The sequence below is a fragment of the Chiloscyllium plagiosum genome, chromosome 17 (assembly GCF_004010195.1).
Source record: "Chiloscyllium plagiosum isolate BGI_BamShark_2017 chromosome 17, ASM401019v2, whole genome shotgun sequence".
In the NCBI taxonomy this organism is placed as follows: Eukaryota; Metazoa; Chordata; class Chondrichthyes; order Orectolobiformes; family Hemiscylliidae; genus Chiloscyllium; species Chiloscyllium plagiosum.
Window position 1 is genome coordinate 25,490,007 of NC_057726.1, and position 16,032 is coordinate 25,506,038.

Below are 16,032 nucleotides of genomic sequence, written 5' to 3' on the forward strand. Positions count from 1 at the left end.
TAATCTGATTGCATATCAGACTGATTGTTCATTTTCAGCAGATAGACAGCAGCAACACAGCATGATTGAAGACACATATATAGGGATGTGACACATGAGAAAAAAAGACTGCAGCAACATGGAATTATAGAGAGGTGCTACTTCACATTAATACTATATCTTCCTTGTATTTAGAGTCCATTCACTGCTATTATTAAAGCAGGAACTATAATCAAAATTAACTGAAATTAGACATAATTTAGCAGAAAAATTTACAAAAAAGAACATTGACATTTAGAATTCAATTTACCAATTGTACAACCTACAGACAGAAACAGAAGTACCTTATTGTCAGAAGTACCTTAACCAATTCATGTTAATTTGAATTACATTCGTTGTGCTTTATTCTTGATTTACATCTTGCTGCTGCTGCTTTTAGTTATTCCGGTGAGGAGATCATGGTATTCACACTTGTCTGTCTTGAGTCATCTTCACACAACTATTGCAGTTTATCCAATTACATCTTAATGGGAAACATATTTTTGAACAGATTAATTTAGTACCTTTGTCTTCTTATATTCTATGTTTCACTTAATATTTATATATCTTATTTCCTTTGTCTCACATGCAAAGGAAAAGATCATTTTAAACATTCTGTGTGAATTAATGTTTAATAAACCCATAATACTACACCCATAAATAATTAATAGTTTAATAAAATGTTATTGTATTGCTATGAATAAGCAAAAAAATGTTGACAAGGGTAGAAAAAAATGCCATAACACATTCTGATTCATTACTGTGTTCAGACAGAGACCTTTGGTGGCACAGCCTCCAGATGTTTTGTCATATGCATGCTTACACATTGTTAGTTGGGTGTATTGGAGAGCATTTTTATTGTTAGAATTTGTAATTTCCCTAACCAAATGAACAGCTGCATTAAAAAATTGCAATGGTATGTATTCTACTTACAATGAAAACATAAATATCAAGCACCCGATAAAAGCTGAATTCGCAAAGACACAATGCTTCTTTCACCATGTTGCAATTTTTCAGTATTCAAGTGATGCCTTTAAAATGCAAATAAATCATAAATCAGGAAGCTGCAACAATCTTGAGAAACATGCAAAGGAAACACTTGATATGATTCATCTAATCTCTTATGAACCTGGTCTTCCCACTACTTTACACTATTCTACTAGTGCATTTTGCCTGAACTGGGTTGAACCAACAGAAGAAATCAAGGTATTTATGTTGAATCTATATTGAGTTTCTGCAATCTTTTGCTATGGTGTGGAAAACAAAATCATTCAGCAAACCAGCTGCACCTACAAAACTAGCCAGGCTCAAATCTTTTGCATGACATGTTCCACCATGTCACCAATTGAACTGTTGTAGTTCTTCAAGGTAATTAAGCTTTAGGTATGACAAATTCTTACAAAAAATTAAGAAACGGCCTGGTGCGGAGCAATGTAACTAATGGTTTTGTACAGTTTTTAAAAGTACTTTCAGTTAATTGAAGCTAGGTTGTTTGCAACTAGTACACAGGAGGTGCTTTTTTTTGTATTAAATCTGTTTCTGACTATTGTAAAAAACTGCATTTGTGACCCTCAAATTTCAGAATATATTTAACTGCAAAGAAAAGAATGAGCAATTGTGTTTTATTATGCAGTATGATTGCTTTAGTTCATAGTAGGCATTATGCTTGGTAATATGCAAATAGGTTTGAGTAGGAGCTTGAACTATATAATTCAATACACAAAACCAATGAAGTTTCAAGTACAATGTGCACGTGGATTAAATGCAAAGTGGAAATTCCACCCTGTGCTGTCTGATTTAAAGAAAAAGCTTGATATCTAGACTAAAACAAGTGAAAATTAATAGAATAATACAATTATCATAAGAAAAAGTAGCACCCATTTTACGTTGGTATAAAACATGTGGACAATTGCTATATTTGTGCCCAATACATAAAATCCATGCAGTTACGAGTAACTTAAACATGCCCTGCTGGGTGGATCGGATGAACAGCTAATCTGGAATAGTTCCTTACTTATTCGTTTTCAGTTGATCACAGATCTAACAGCTATTGTATTTGATAGTAAGAACAGTGAATATCAAACAAACACAGAAGTCTCACACATAAATGCAATGTGGATTGATGGGTATACTGGTACAGTGGTTATGTTATTAGAAGATGGTATTAGTAATAACATTAGCAAATTTGCTGATGCTACTAAGCTGGGTGGCAGGGTGAAATGTGAGGAGGATGTTAGGAGATTACAGGGTGACCTGAACAGGTTAGGTGAGTTGTCAGATGCATGGCAGATGCAGTTTAATGTGGATAAATGTATGGTTATACACTTTGATGGCAAGAACAGGAAGGCAGATTATTACTGAAATGGAATCAATTTAGGTAAAGGGGCAGTACAAAGAGATCTGGGTGTTCTTGTACACCAGTCAATGAAGATAAGCATGCAGGTACAGTAGGTAGTGAAGAAGGCTGATAGCATGCTGGCCTTCATAACAAGAGGGATTGAGTATAGAAGCAAAGAGGTTCTTCTGCGGCTGTACAGGGCCCTGGTGAGACCACACCTGGAGTATTGTGTGCAGTTCTGGCCTCCAAATTTGAGGAAAGACATTCTGGCTATTGAGGGAGTGCAGCGTAGGTTCATGAGGTCAATTCCTGGAATGGCGGGACTACCTTACGCTGAAAGACTGGAGCGACTGGGCTTGTATACCCTTGAGTTTAGAAGACTGAGAGGGGATCTGATTGAGACATATAAGATTATTAAATGATTGGACACTCTGGAGGCAGGAAACATGTTTCCGCTGATGGGTGAGTCCCGAACCAGAGGACACAGCTTAAAAATACAGGGTGGACCATTTAGGACAGAGATGAAGAGAAACTTCTTCACCCATAGAGTGGTGACTGTGTGGAATGCTCTGCCCCCAGAGGGCAGTGGAGGCCCAGTCTCTGGATTCATTTAAGAAAGAGTTGGATAGAGCTCTCAAGGATAGTGGAATCAAGGGTTATGGAGATAAGGCAGGAACAGGATACTGATTAAGGATGATCAGCCATGATCATATTGAATGGTGGTGCAGGCTCGAAGGGCAGAATGGCCTACTCCTGCACCTATTGTCTATTGTCTATTATTATAACACAAAGAACTGCAGATGCTGGAAATCTGAAACCAAAACAGAAATAGCTAGAGAAACACAGCAGGTCTGTGGAAAGAAACGGAGTTAATATTTTGAATCCGGTGACTGTTCTTCAGAACTGATAGTATCTTGGGAAAAAGGGAATGATGCTGACAGCAGGGGATGCTGGGGGAAAAAGAGGAAACAGATTGATATAGAAGAAGCAGAGAGAGAGAGAGAGAGAGAGAGAGGAAAAATGTTAGGCAGGCAAAAGGATTGTCGATAGTAAGCCAGGGAAGAAGAAAAGTTAGATTGATGATAATGGGCACGATGAGTGCATGAAAATGGATTGGATGTGTTGAAAGCAAGCCATGCCATGATGGGACCTGAGGTGTAGGGGTTGGTAAGGAGGTAGTAAAGCTCTAAAATTATTGAACTCGATATTGAGTCCTGAAGACTGCAAGGTCCCCAAGGAGAAGAAGAAGCTGTTCTTCTAGCTTTATACTGAGCCTCTCTGGTGGTTATTGCTATTGGAGAGGTGATGCACACGCCAGAACTTGAGTTCAAATCCTACCAAGATTACTGAGAGACTTAAAATTTGATGAATTCAATAAATATGGAATTATAAGCTTGTATCAGTCATGGTAACCATGACATTACCAATAACACGTTTGGTTCATTAATGTCAGTTAGGAAAATAACTATCATAATTAACTAGTCTGCCCTATTTATGACTCTAAGCACATCAACATAGTGGACTCAACCTCCAAACTGACCTAATAAGTCAGTTAGTAATACTCACCACCAACTTCAAATGGGAAATCAGAGATGGGCTGTAATTGTCGATCTTAGTAATCTTCACATTGTGTAAATACATAAACAAAAGTCCTGTAATATTTTAAAGTTTCAGTACTTCCCAGTATGTTGACAGGCAGTGGGAAGATTAAAAAGGTCCACTGGACCACAAACAATTCCTCTGTGGATTTCAAAGAAAAGGAGTGTTCCAAAGACAATCACAACTTCCACTGTTCTATACAGTCCCATTTCCCTCCTTCAAAAGCTCCTCCTCTTCACTTAGATACAAGTCCAAATCTACCCCACTAGCAGCTACACTACGTTCCCATTCCATTTGGAAAAGGACTGTAAAAAAAACAACACAAACCAGCACATGCATTTCAATGCCACTTGCCTGGAACTCACCCCAGGTTAAAATCAACTCCTTAATTTAGGAGAGATCCAATCAATTAATTGGATGAACAAGAGCCAGAACAATTCTGTTCACTTAAGACAGCAAGCACAAAGTGATCTTTGGAATTTCCATAAATTTAGTGTGAGTTCTTTTTTATCTTTGAAGCTGAGGACATTTAAGCTGAAAGAAATTATACCGATTGACAGGGCAAAGGATCATCAAGGTATGACTAATATTGAAATGAATAAAAAGAAAAATAAGAATGAGGTACTTTTATATGATGAGTCTCATAAACTCAGGATATCCCAAAGTGTTTTACAGTCAATTTGGTATTTTTGAAATATTGCAATGCGGAAAACCTGGCAGCCAATTGGCACGCAGCAAGGTTTAACAAAAGAAAATGGCTTAGTAATCTGTTTTATTGATTGAGGGATGAAGGATGCTCAGACACTGGGAGAATCTCCCTGCCCTTCTTTAATTATTGGATGGCATCAATGCAGGTGGGGCTTTGGTTTAAAGACTCCTTAAAAACTTCTTTAGCCAGAGAGTGGTGAATCTATGGAATGCAATGCTACAGAAGGCTGTGTAGGCAGGTCATTGAGTGTATTTAAGACTGAGATAGATAGGTTCTTGTTGGTGGGGGAATCAAAGGTTATGGGGAGAAGGTGGGAGAATAGGGATGAGAAACTTATCAACCATGATTGTATGGCTGAACAAATTCAATGGGCTAAATGGCTTAACTTCTGCTCCTATTAGAGATTTTTTTTTAAGATTCCCTATAATGTGTAAACAGGCCCTTCAGCCCAACAAGTCCACACCAACCCTCTGAAGAGTAACCCACCTAGACCCTTCCCTGGGATACCTGACCTGCACATCTTTAGATTATGGGAGGAAACCAGAGCACCCGAAGGAAACCCACGCAGGCACAGGAGAATGTGCAAACTCTACACAGACTGTCGCCCAAGGTGGGGATTGAACTTGGGTCCCTGGTACTGTGAGACCGCAGTGCTAACCACTGAGCAACCATGCCATCCCCTGTGTCTTATAGTCTTGTCTGACATGGTAGTTCTCCCTCGGTGCTGCACTGCAGTGTCAGCCCAGCTTGTGAGGTGAAGTCTCTGTACAAATCCTTTTTTATGATACAGCAGAAATATCAATTTTCCCAATCTCTGAATGACATGGGCAATAGTAGATCAGTTGGTGAAATGTGGCGGAGCTAGCAAAATAAGTTCTCAACTCCAGCCCAAAATATGTTCAATTTTCCACCCAATGTTGAATGTTGACATGAGAAACTTGCTACAGAGGCACAAGAGGACTGAATTTACATCTCATTAGTATTTAATCGTGCCTCATTTATGTGCAATTTCCTATTCTTCCACAAGATGGAGAGAAACTAGATAGAAATAATTCCCAACCTGAAAGTCAGGGCAGGTACTTGGCAGCTTCAGCTCCCCATTTACTCAGGGCCCTTAGCTTACTTTCATGGGGCTCACTCAGTTACCGGCCACTTGGATCTGGCAGCATCTCTGCCTTGCCTTTTTGCACTGCTGCGTAATTCAGAACTCAGAAACTCACCACAGTTCTGACTTGCCTTACTTCTTATCAGGTTGCACATCATATTTGCCAGCAGCGATCAGTCATTGATCATGGGTGGACATGTTGCTTTATAGCACTGTGCTATGTCAATGTCAGACTTGCAACATTTGCTAACTTATGTGGCAAACACACTGAATGTGCATCTACTAAGTGCTTTGTCTCAAAGTACTTTCATCACTGGCAATGATAGTGCAAGCATGATGATACTGAGGCATAGTACATACATGGTGAGCAGCACACAATGAGATAACTCACTCAAATTCACAGAGTGAAACCCTCCATGAAAACTCCCCAACACTGATACTGCACCAATTTTAACTAATGCCTTCAAAATATTCAATGCATTTCTGCTCACATCCATTCACAGTTCAAATTCAAGCCATTACACTCAAATTAGTGCCCATTTGTAAAGTTATGGACAAAAGAAAAAAAAACAGGTTATGTCTTTGAATTTATACTATGCAAGTTTTATTTTCAATAATACAGTATGTCTCCAACTCCCTCTACAGTTCTTACATGATCTTAGGATGAAATCTGACTGTGCTCCCCAGTGGACACCTATTGATAATAGGTTTGTTTTGTGCCTGAAGCAAAATGTTTCTGAGAATTGTTTAATGGCCAACTCTCTCTCAACTGTTTGCAAAACTGAAAAATCTACTTTTTTGTGAGTGTTATCAGGCTGACAATTCTCAGCCTTTAGCAATGGTTTAATTTATTTCTTTAAACACAGTCCATGGCGGAATATCAACCAAATTCCTACACCAGAGTTGCATATGAACAATACTCACTTTAGTATAATTCCGAAGGGAATCTGATAACAGTGAGCCTTTCCCGAGAATCAAACACTGCTGAAACCAAAGGGGTGCAAAGGAAAGAAATTAGAGGACATAAAGATAATAGTAAGAAAATAAAAGAACAGGCAGCACATATTCTCCAATAATAAGACATAATATTCCATGTAATAGCAGGTTTTGGGATCCCAACATTGGGATCAAAGATCCTGCACTAGCAGGTACTGTTAAGGACAGCAGAAGGTCTTCTGATGCTATAGCCCAATCTGTAAGATTTAGGATCTGAAGCTATTGTTATCTAAAATAGGCAGTTGGTTATTCATCAGTAATTTTCAGACAGTTTATTAAGAAGTAGCAGTTTTGATATATACGGTATTAAAGAAAAGTATACAACCCTTGATCGTTTAGGGCATATGACTGGTTCTAAAGGGTGAGCAGCTGGTTGGTACAGTGTATTGATCTGTTCATACTATCTCGGGAACTCTCCCCTGGCTCACCAACCATCTTCCCTGATCCATCTTCCATCTGAGAAAGGAAATTGCTGGACAAACACTGCCATCTGAAAAGCAGGTGCTATCTGCTAACAAAGACCTGTTAATGTACATTAATTCTAGGTGGTGGTAGTCTGCACTATGTCCATCACATGTTTGAACTTTTTAACCCATGAATTCAGGACATATCTCAAGATATAAGGATAGTCACCTCCCTCTCTCTCTTGACCTGCCAGGAGAGGCCAGTTTTTCTTTTTTTCTACACACTTGCATAGATAGGGATGTACGCAGGACTCCAGACAATTCCCTGATAATAGTTCAGGAAGGTATTGACCTCTGTATGGAATGGAGTCATGGGGCTATGATTATAGGCCCGGAATGACAGTGGCTATGGTGGGAAATGCAAAAGAAATCAAGTGTGGTCTATACAGTTTGTAGAGGTGTTGTCCCCTAGATTGAGGTCAAGATCCCTTAATCTCTTGCCTTGCTATTGGTGATGAGACCACTAGCTAGGGCAATGGAGTGTGAGCCTGCTTTCAAATTATTGTTTACCTGGGGCAACAGGGTATGGATGGAATTGCTGCAATTCTTGTTTAAGGTTGCCCGCTGTCTGACAAACCTATCTGCTAACCCTGTGTCAGCTTGAGCATTTGTATAAATTCCCTGGGATCATCTTCTGCCTGGGGATGTGGAGGTGCCTCACCTCCAGCAGTCCTTTGAAAGTCAGGGAGTTCAGGCCTTTCTTCCTCAACTAACTGAGAAGACGTGGCAATGGAATGCTCACCAGCAGGTACTCCCAACTCTAGTCTAGATAAAATACCCAGTGAGATGTCAATATCTGAGCTGGTGGATGGTTGCAAGAGGCATCCACACCTGTGCGTCCTCTGAGGCACTGCACAAGCTTCTTCAGAGATGGCAAGGGGATGTCGGGCAGATTGGTGCATTGACTATGCCAACGTGGATGTGCTGCTGGTATCTGCAAAAGAGACAAAGTGTGGAGACTGAAGGTTATAAGGTGTGGCAGATGAAAACTGCATTGACAGTGAGGGTAATGGAAGAGTTGCAATGAATGATGCTTCTCACCTGGTTGCCAGGACAGGGATTCCCTTCATCTCTACAGGATCAGACCTCCCACCCAGAGCCAATAACCTCCTTTCATTGAGTGTGAGGAGCCAAATGTCAGGCACCCCACTACCTATCCTGGCTTCTTCGGCCCTACTGTGGGCCTTTTTCTCCTGTAATGAGAGAAAGGGAGGGATTGAGTAAGATGAAGGTGACTGACACCGCTGTTAGTGCTGGTGCTGGTTGGGAGGACTCAGTCAGTAAGTAAAGCAGGGGTGTCTGGGAATGTCAGGGTACATGAGAATGGGAGAGGGAAGATTACTGACTGCAGTAGTTAAACAGTGATGGGATGAGCCTTGATGGGATGTGGGTATAGTAGCTAAGACAGGGTTTATGGTAGCAGAGAGAAGACGGTAAGATTTACCCTGGCAGAGCAGAGAAGATCATCTTTAATGCCTTCCTACACTGCTAGGTGTTCCTCTGGATGATTGAGTCTCTATTGATGCAGCATCCTATTATTTTCCAAGCCTTTTGCTGCCTCTAAGCCTGTCACCATAGGGCCGGGAACATTCAACTCTTAGATTCCTACCGATAATTTACAACACAGAATATTTGCTAATCTTGGAAGTACCAAGAAAAGTGGGCAGGCACTTCCTCACAGAAGGAAACAATTAACGTTGAACTGATGTCAAGAGCTTCCCAGCAATGGGCTCAAAAGTAATAGTCTTAATTTAGTATTCCAAAAAAATGTGGTGATCCTATTACATTTTTGATTCTGGCAAAGAAGTGCCTCAATTCATTTAATTTCTGTGACAGAACTCAACTAAAATATCATAGCATGGAAAACGAATCACGCCCGCAAACAGATGCACCAAGGGACCACATGAAGTTGGTGTTGGCAGCTCATTATAATGATTTAGGCGTGCAGCCATCACTACCCATTATTATCCATTGGCTGTATGCCTGCTTCACTGCTCAGGAAATCCTGTGCCACTTACAGAGAGCCAATGCGCCTTAAATGGGAGGTGCACGCTTGCTGCAGATGAAGGAAAATATCTGAGATTGAAAGTACTAGCTGTTAGAGATTACCCAGGTTGCAATAGAAACTTTGGTCCAACTGGTTGTCAGGTGGTGGTGATGGTGGGGGGTGGAGGAAAGAGGATGAAAGAAAACCCTGTATTCAATTTCTCTCTGCCAACAGGAAGAGGTTCTAAGGAAGGCACTATCAGGTCTTTAGTTCCCACTGCACGCATGCAATGCCTAAAACAGTACAGAAAACCTCATCTGAATTCTCAAGCTAATGCTATTGCTGTCTTGCATTCTGATTCTATGCCCTCTCCCTCTAGTCTCACTACTTAAATACTCCTATACTTTATTTCCCAAATCTCTCCAACAATCATTGTATCACACTTTGCCCCACTTTCTTCTCGGAGTCACACATACTCGTCCACATTGCAAATGTCAGTTCCCTAAACCACTCGACTTACACATTGAATATAAACTATTCGATCTGACATGTATATTCTACAAACACCTCACAGAAATGTCACTAAAATGATTCACTTCTTTCTTTCATTTAGAAGGAAATCGCTCACAACTTGTGACAGGAGGCTGCCATCAGCGGTGACTGTACTCACCCGCACAACCATTCTCTTGTGAAAGAAAACATATGACCGTCAAAGATAAGGAGTGAGTCAAAGTCATGAAAAATTGTGACACTGGGGGAGAGTTGATCCAGTACAACCTCACATCCTTTCCTCCTTATTATTTCAATCTAAACCAAGATTCGCTACTTCAATGGCCATTTCTTTCTCTGTAGTCACTGCACACCAGGCTACCAGCTTTTCCATTTCACATGCTAAAAATCCAATTCTTTTTAAATTCATTCTTGGATGAAGGCGAGGGCATTACTGGCTAGGTCGATATTTATTGCCTAATCCTTAATAACCCAGAGGGCAGTTAAGAATCAACCACATTATTATGGGTGTGAAGTTATATAGAGGCCAGATCAGGTAAGGATGGCAGTTTCCTTCCCTAAAGTACATTAGTGAACCAGGTAGGTTTTTCCTGACGATCAACAATGGATTCTTGGCTACCATTAAACTCTCAATTTGAGATTGTTTTATTGAATTCAAACTTCACCATGCTCCATGGCTAGATTTGAACCCAGGTCCCTCAAACACTACCTGGGTCTCTAGATTAATAGTCCAGCAATAATACCTATTGCCTCGTCCATGGGGAGTTGCTGAGCTGGAACTTTAAGAGGAGAAGTCTAGCTGTCCTAAAGATTTACTATTATTTCATCTACTCCTAGAAAACACTAGCCAAGAAATTGATACTGCATTAACTTTTAGAGTTTAGTTTGGAAGTGGATTTGCAGCTGATGAATCACCTAACACAAAGGTGGAGAGCTAGAGCAAAAGGGTGAGATCACATGACAGCTCTGAAGCAGAGGACATAGCTGCAGGCTTCAAACTCTCAGGCTACCCCAAAAGGTCAATGGGCAAACTTCAGGAAATGCTTACTTTCAAAAGAGAGAGATAATGGGAAAACATTTCCTTGTTGTCACCACTTGGTTGACCACAATAGGATGTAGCTTTAAGAAGTGTTTCAATACTTATTCTCACAACATAGGAAATATAAACACACTACACAGTCCCCCCAAAAGCAGTTGTACATGCAAACAGATCATGATTTCAAGAGATGCAACCCAGATACAAAGTTATTAACAGAGTAACAAGAAACAAGTTACCTGTTTAATCAATATTCAAGATGGAGGTTTAAAATGAGGGAGGCTTGGAGGATCCTCTCCTGGTTCTTCAAAAACAAAGAAGTTTCTGGAAGTTACTGGCTTTTCCAGAGGAAATTGTGTCACCTGCTGTGAAGAAATGCAGGTAAGGTAAGAGATCCCTTTTCACTGCTTAGAAAAGAGACCAAGTCTTTGCTTCTTTGCTAAGTGTGATTGTCTTGTGTTACTTGTCTCAAACTGCCTTGCCAGCTCATTGTGGATTAATAATGTATTGATCCCATCTCTAGCCAGTTTAGTCATACAATGTGAGCACCAATGTATTCCATTGCCTACCTCAAGATGGCTTTAATATTTAGAGGAGGCGATGGCCTATAATAGTATTATTGCTGGACTGTTGGTCCAGAAACCCAGGTTCTGGGGATTTAGGTTCAAATCCTGTCATAGCAGATGGTGGAATTTGAATTCAATAAAAATCTGGAGCTAAGGATCACTGTGAAACGATTGTCAATTGTCAGAAAAGCCCAGCTGGTTCACTAATATCATTTAAGGAAGGAACCTGCCGTCCTTACTGTGTCTGGTCTACATGTGACTTCAGCCAAAAATGTAGTTGACTCTTAGCTACTCTCTGAGCAACTAGGGATGGACAATAAATGCTGGCCCAGCCATTGATGCCCTAATCCAGAATGAGGAAAACAAAAAGGCAGTGAATTGAGAGCAAAATGCACTACACTGGACTGGAGGAAACCAATTGATAACGATATTCTGGCAAAAGTGGTGAAGAGTGTGGGATTGTTGATGTTTTCAGAATGGAAGAAATGATTCATGTAAACTGTTTGTGGAGGGGTTGCTGTGTATGACTTGCGGCAGAAGCACTTGTGATGTTGCTAATGTTCTTTTTCCAGCTCTTGTACTTCCTCCTTTTGTTCTTTCTGCTGCATCATGCTGCCCAATTGTTGATAATGGCTCAATATTCATGATTGTAAACATATACAACAAGGGCAATACTTAATAAATAGTCAAGGTTATGCTGTAAAATTTCTCATGGGTGGTCCAGGCATTGAAATCACTGATAAGGCATGCTCCATGTTTCTCGTTGTAGTATGGCTGTTGTTGCAGGATGCAGCTACAAAAGTTAGCCTTCTGTAACTTAAAAGAGCAATCAGCATTTTATAATTCATGTAATGGACATACTCTTTAACTAGTGCCTCTGGAGGGTACTTAGAATACTTACAGTGTGGAAACAGGCCCTTCGGCCCAACAAGTCCACACTGACCCGCCGAAGCGCAACCCACCCATACCCCTACATTTACCCCTTTAACCTAACACTACGGGCAATTTAGCATAGCCAATTCACCTGACCTGCACATCTTTGTGACTGTGGGAGGAAACCGGAGCACCCGGAGGAAACCCACGCAGACACGGGGAGAATGTGCAAACTCCACACAGTCAGTCGCCTGAGTCGGGAATTGAACCCGGGTCTCTGGCGCTGTGAGGCAGCAGTGCTAACCACTGTGCCACCGTGCCGCCCAAACTTGTGGTCAATTGAGTTGCTATATGAGCATGTGGTGAGTCAAAACTTGGGGCCAATCATTTTCCACAAAGTTTTCACAACTAATACGTAAATATGGTTATAAGCAATTCTTCATTCATTCGTACAATATGTCTGATCTGGCAAGGTCAGCATTCATTGCCCATCTCTTATAATCCTTAAAAAGGTGGTAGTGAACTAATCTCATGAACTTCTCTAAGTCTCTATTTATTCTTTCACAGGATGGGGGCACAACCAACAGACCAGCATTTATCGACCAGCCCTAATTGCTTGTGAGAAGGTGGTGGTCTGGATACCTTCTAGTCCAACCTCCAAGGTGTTGTTAAGAGATCCAGCAACAATGAGGGAACAGCAATATGGTTTTCAATCAGGATGTGAGTGGCTTGGTGGGGAACTTGCAAGTTCCCATCTATTTGCTGCCTTTGTCATTTGACTTGGTAGACGTCCTGGGTTTAGGAGGATGCACAATAACCTTAGCAAGTTACAGGTAGAGTTTTCTGGATGGTACACATTGCAGCTACAGTATCTCAGTGTTTAATGGAGTGATGTGTAAATGATATATTTAGAGTCAACAAGTGGACTGCTTTGTCCCGGATGGTCCCGGATGATGTGTTGTTGCAGCACACATCATCCAAACATGTTCGATACATTGCATCAGTTGTATGACACTTTGTCTTTTACTATAAATTCTGTGTCCTATGATCCTGCTCCACTAGCTATCTGACTAAGGAACAGCACTCTGAAAGCTTGTACATTCAAATAAATCTGTTGGATTATAACCTGGTGTGTGATTTTTAACTTTGAAGATGTGGACTCAGTCAAGTGGGTTGCTTTGTCCTGCATGGTGTCAGGTTTTTATGGCTGCTGTTGAAGCTACAGGTCAGACAAGTGGGTAATATTCCAGCACACTCCTGACTTGCACCTGGTAGATTGTGGAAAGGATTTTGGGATCCAGAAGTCACATCTGACTTAGTATCTTCCTGTGTGAGTCTATTGTTATGGACTAGGCCAGACCACATCCTTAAGCAGGCAGCCCAGACAATAACATTGCAATTTGTTTCAGTAAGTGTATGGTGAAAATTACCCAAATTAAGTTAGCGAGGCTGACTCCAGGTTTAAAACAGACAAAAAATGTATTCACAAAATTACACAATGAAACATGAAGAACAGAATATAAAACCCCTACAGAACTCAGTCTAAACTAGACTTAAGTATGCTGTTCCGAATATACACAACAGTCCCAATAAGCAAACCCTCTTTAAAACATAGTACAAAAAAGGGTCAGATGCTTACAGGTTGAAGTTAGAAGGGCAGAAGAGAGAGTTTTCACACAGCTCACTGTTGAACTCTCAACCAGTTCTGGACTGAACTAAACTGCTCAGCTCAGCTAGAGAGCTGACCACTCCCCTTTCATTTTACAGGTCACTTCTAACACATGACCATTTTGGCCTGAAGTCTCATTGTTTACATATAAACAAAAGGTCTCTCAAAATCCTTTTCAGCTCTGTACCAAACCAGTCTGATTGGAGCCCCGCTTGGTTTTTACCCCTCTGAAAAAAATCAAGGATAGGGTATCCTTGACTTTTAGAAAAAAAAGGACCAGCTTTGTGACACTGTTAAATTTTGTTTGACCATCATTCCTTCTGTGAAGTGACTGAGGAAACTTAACCACTTTAAAGGTATTGCAAGTTGTTACTGATATTGTAATAGTTTCTGACTCTCCTTTGTTGCAAACTATGCTGTTCTTTATCCTCTACCACAAATAGCATGAAAAGTAATGCCATTTTGTCCCTTAATATTACCCACTGTGGATAGGTTTGAGGCATGAATAGAATGGAAATACTCTGGTGTTCAGATACTGTCAAAGAAGTGAGCATTCACTCCAATCATTTTAGAATCCATCTAATGAAATCTCACAGATGTAATACCGCAAACTATGAGATGTGCTGTCTTTTGAAAAAAATTGAAGATATGTGTATATAAAAATATTGACAGAAAGTCAGAAAAAAGTGTGGTATTTTAATGGAATGTTTTATTGATTACAAAGTAAATTATAGGGGCTTCACAGCTTATAAAAATGAATAGTATTAAAAAGAACAATAATGTTTAACCGTTTCCAAGGAGAGATATTCTGTCTGATTCATACCTTTGCAATTGATTTCTCTGAAATTTCTTCAACTCTCCCTCTTCCTTTCACCCTCCTCTACTTCACTAATTTACTGTTATTGGTCTGAATCTTGGTAGTGAATGTCAGGAGGCTATGTATGTCATCAAAACTTAACTTATCTTTAATCAATGTCTACATGTGCTCCCAATGATATTGCTTAGTAATAGACTGTTGTACAAAAACACCAAAGATGGATGCTGGAAATTAGAAGCAAAACAAGAAATTGTTGCAGAAACTCAACAGGTCTGGCAACATCTATGGAGAGAAAGCAGAGTTAACATTTCTGGTCTAGTCACCCTTCTTCAGAATTTTACATTTGTGATATTTGGCTTCTTTTCTTCCCAATGTTCTTTCAAAATAACTTTGGTTCCCTTGGGCCAGAGGAAAATGGCAGAAAGGAAGACAAAAACTTTCAATTCTATTACTTTTATATGCACTTTTATATGCGTTTTTCAGGCATAACTCCTGCATACCTGCATCTCACCTCTCTCCACCACCCCATCACCACTGTCACATTTATTGCATTTTGTGGTTTATTCATGTATTTTTTGAAAGGTGCTCTTGATGAGACAGATTTTAGCTTAGGAAATATCAATGAGAAATTTTGTAATTTACTGTTTTCTACTACAGCCTGCAAAAAATATAGTATTTTGAAGAGAAAGAATTGTAAAAAAAGATTTAAAATAGCCTTGGACATCAGCAAAAACAATGGATACTCAGTGTTCAGTAGGGAATAATGAGTACTTGGGAACAATTACAAGGTAATAATCTAATTTAGGAATTCAGGTGACACCTTAAGAAAGAGAACCAAGTTTGACTAGCTTGTTCCACCATGAATTGGATTAGGGGGCACCCTTCATGTTCTATGGAATTTATTCTTATTCAGTATGTACATTCTATTTCAGTTTTATACAGAAGCTTTATTTTGTGCCTTGGTCAGTTTTTGTGCTAGCATTTACTGTCACAATGCTCTGTGTCCTTGATGGATGATGACATTCACACACGAGGATTAATGATTCTGACGACAATACTGCAGGTTTATCGAGAAGTAATTTGCTGTTGATTGCCGGGAAATTCTGAGTGCATAAAGAAACAGCCACCTCGACAGGCTCTTTCTTATATAGAGACAGAATTTGCTACTAGAGATTAGTCACACTCATCATACAGCTGGTTTTTGCCTGTAAAATATTTATTGTTAAAATTGTTGGATTATTTTAATTGCATGAGCTATGTGATATCTTAAGACTGTTACAAATAAGTGCACTTGCTGCAGTTTCATCATAAATTTCTTAATATTTTAAAATATGATCAAAATGGA

General features: G+C 39.9%; 1 long non-coding RNA gene across 2 annotated transcripts; it reads right to left on the bottom strand.

Moving 5' to 3' along the window:
* Window positions 1-340: 340 nt before the first annotated feature.
* On the bottom strand, window positions 341-11,069 carry LOC122558287. Of its 2 annotated transcripts, none has more exons than XR_006314093.1 (5): window positions 11,002-11,069; window positions 8,271-8,422; window positions 8,061-8,163; window positions 6,694-6,750; window positions 341-502 (listed from the first exon to the last, which is right to left on the bottom strand). It is a non-coding gene; the product is annotated as an uncharacterized LOC122558287 (long non-coding RNA). The 2 variants fall into 2 exon arrangements; XR_006314092.1 differs by having other exon boundaries at window positions 6,694-6,753.
* Between the last annotated feature and the right edge of the window lie 4,963 nt (window positions 11,070-16,032).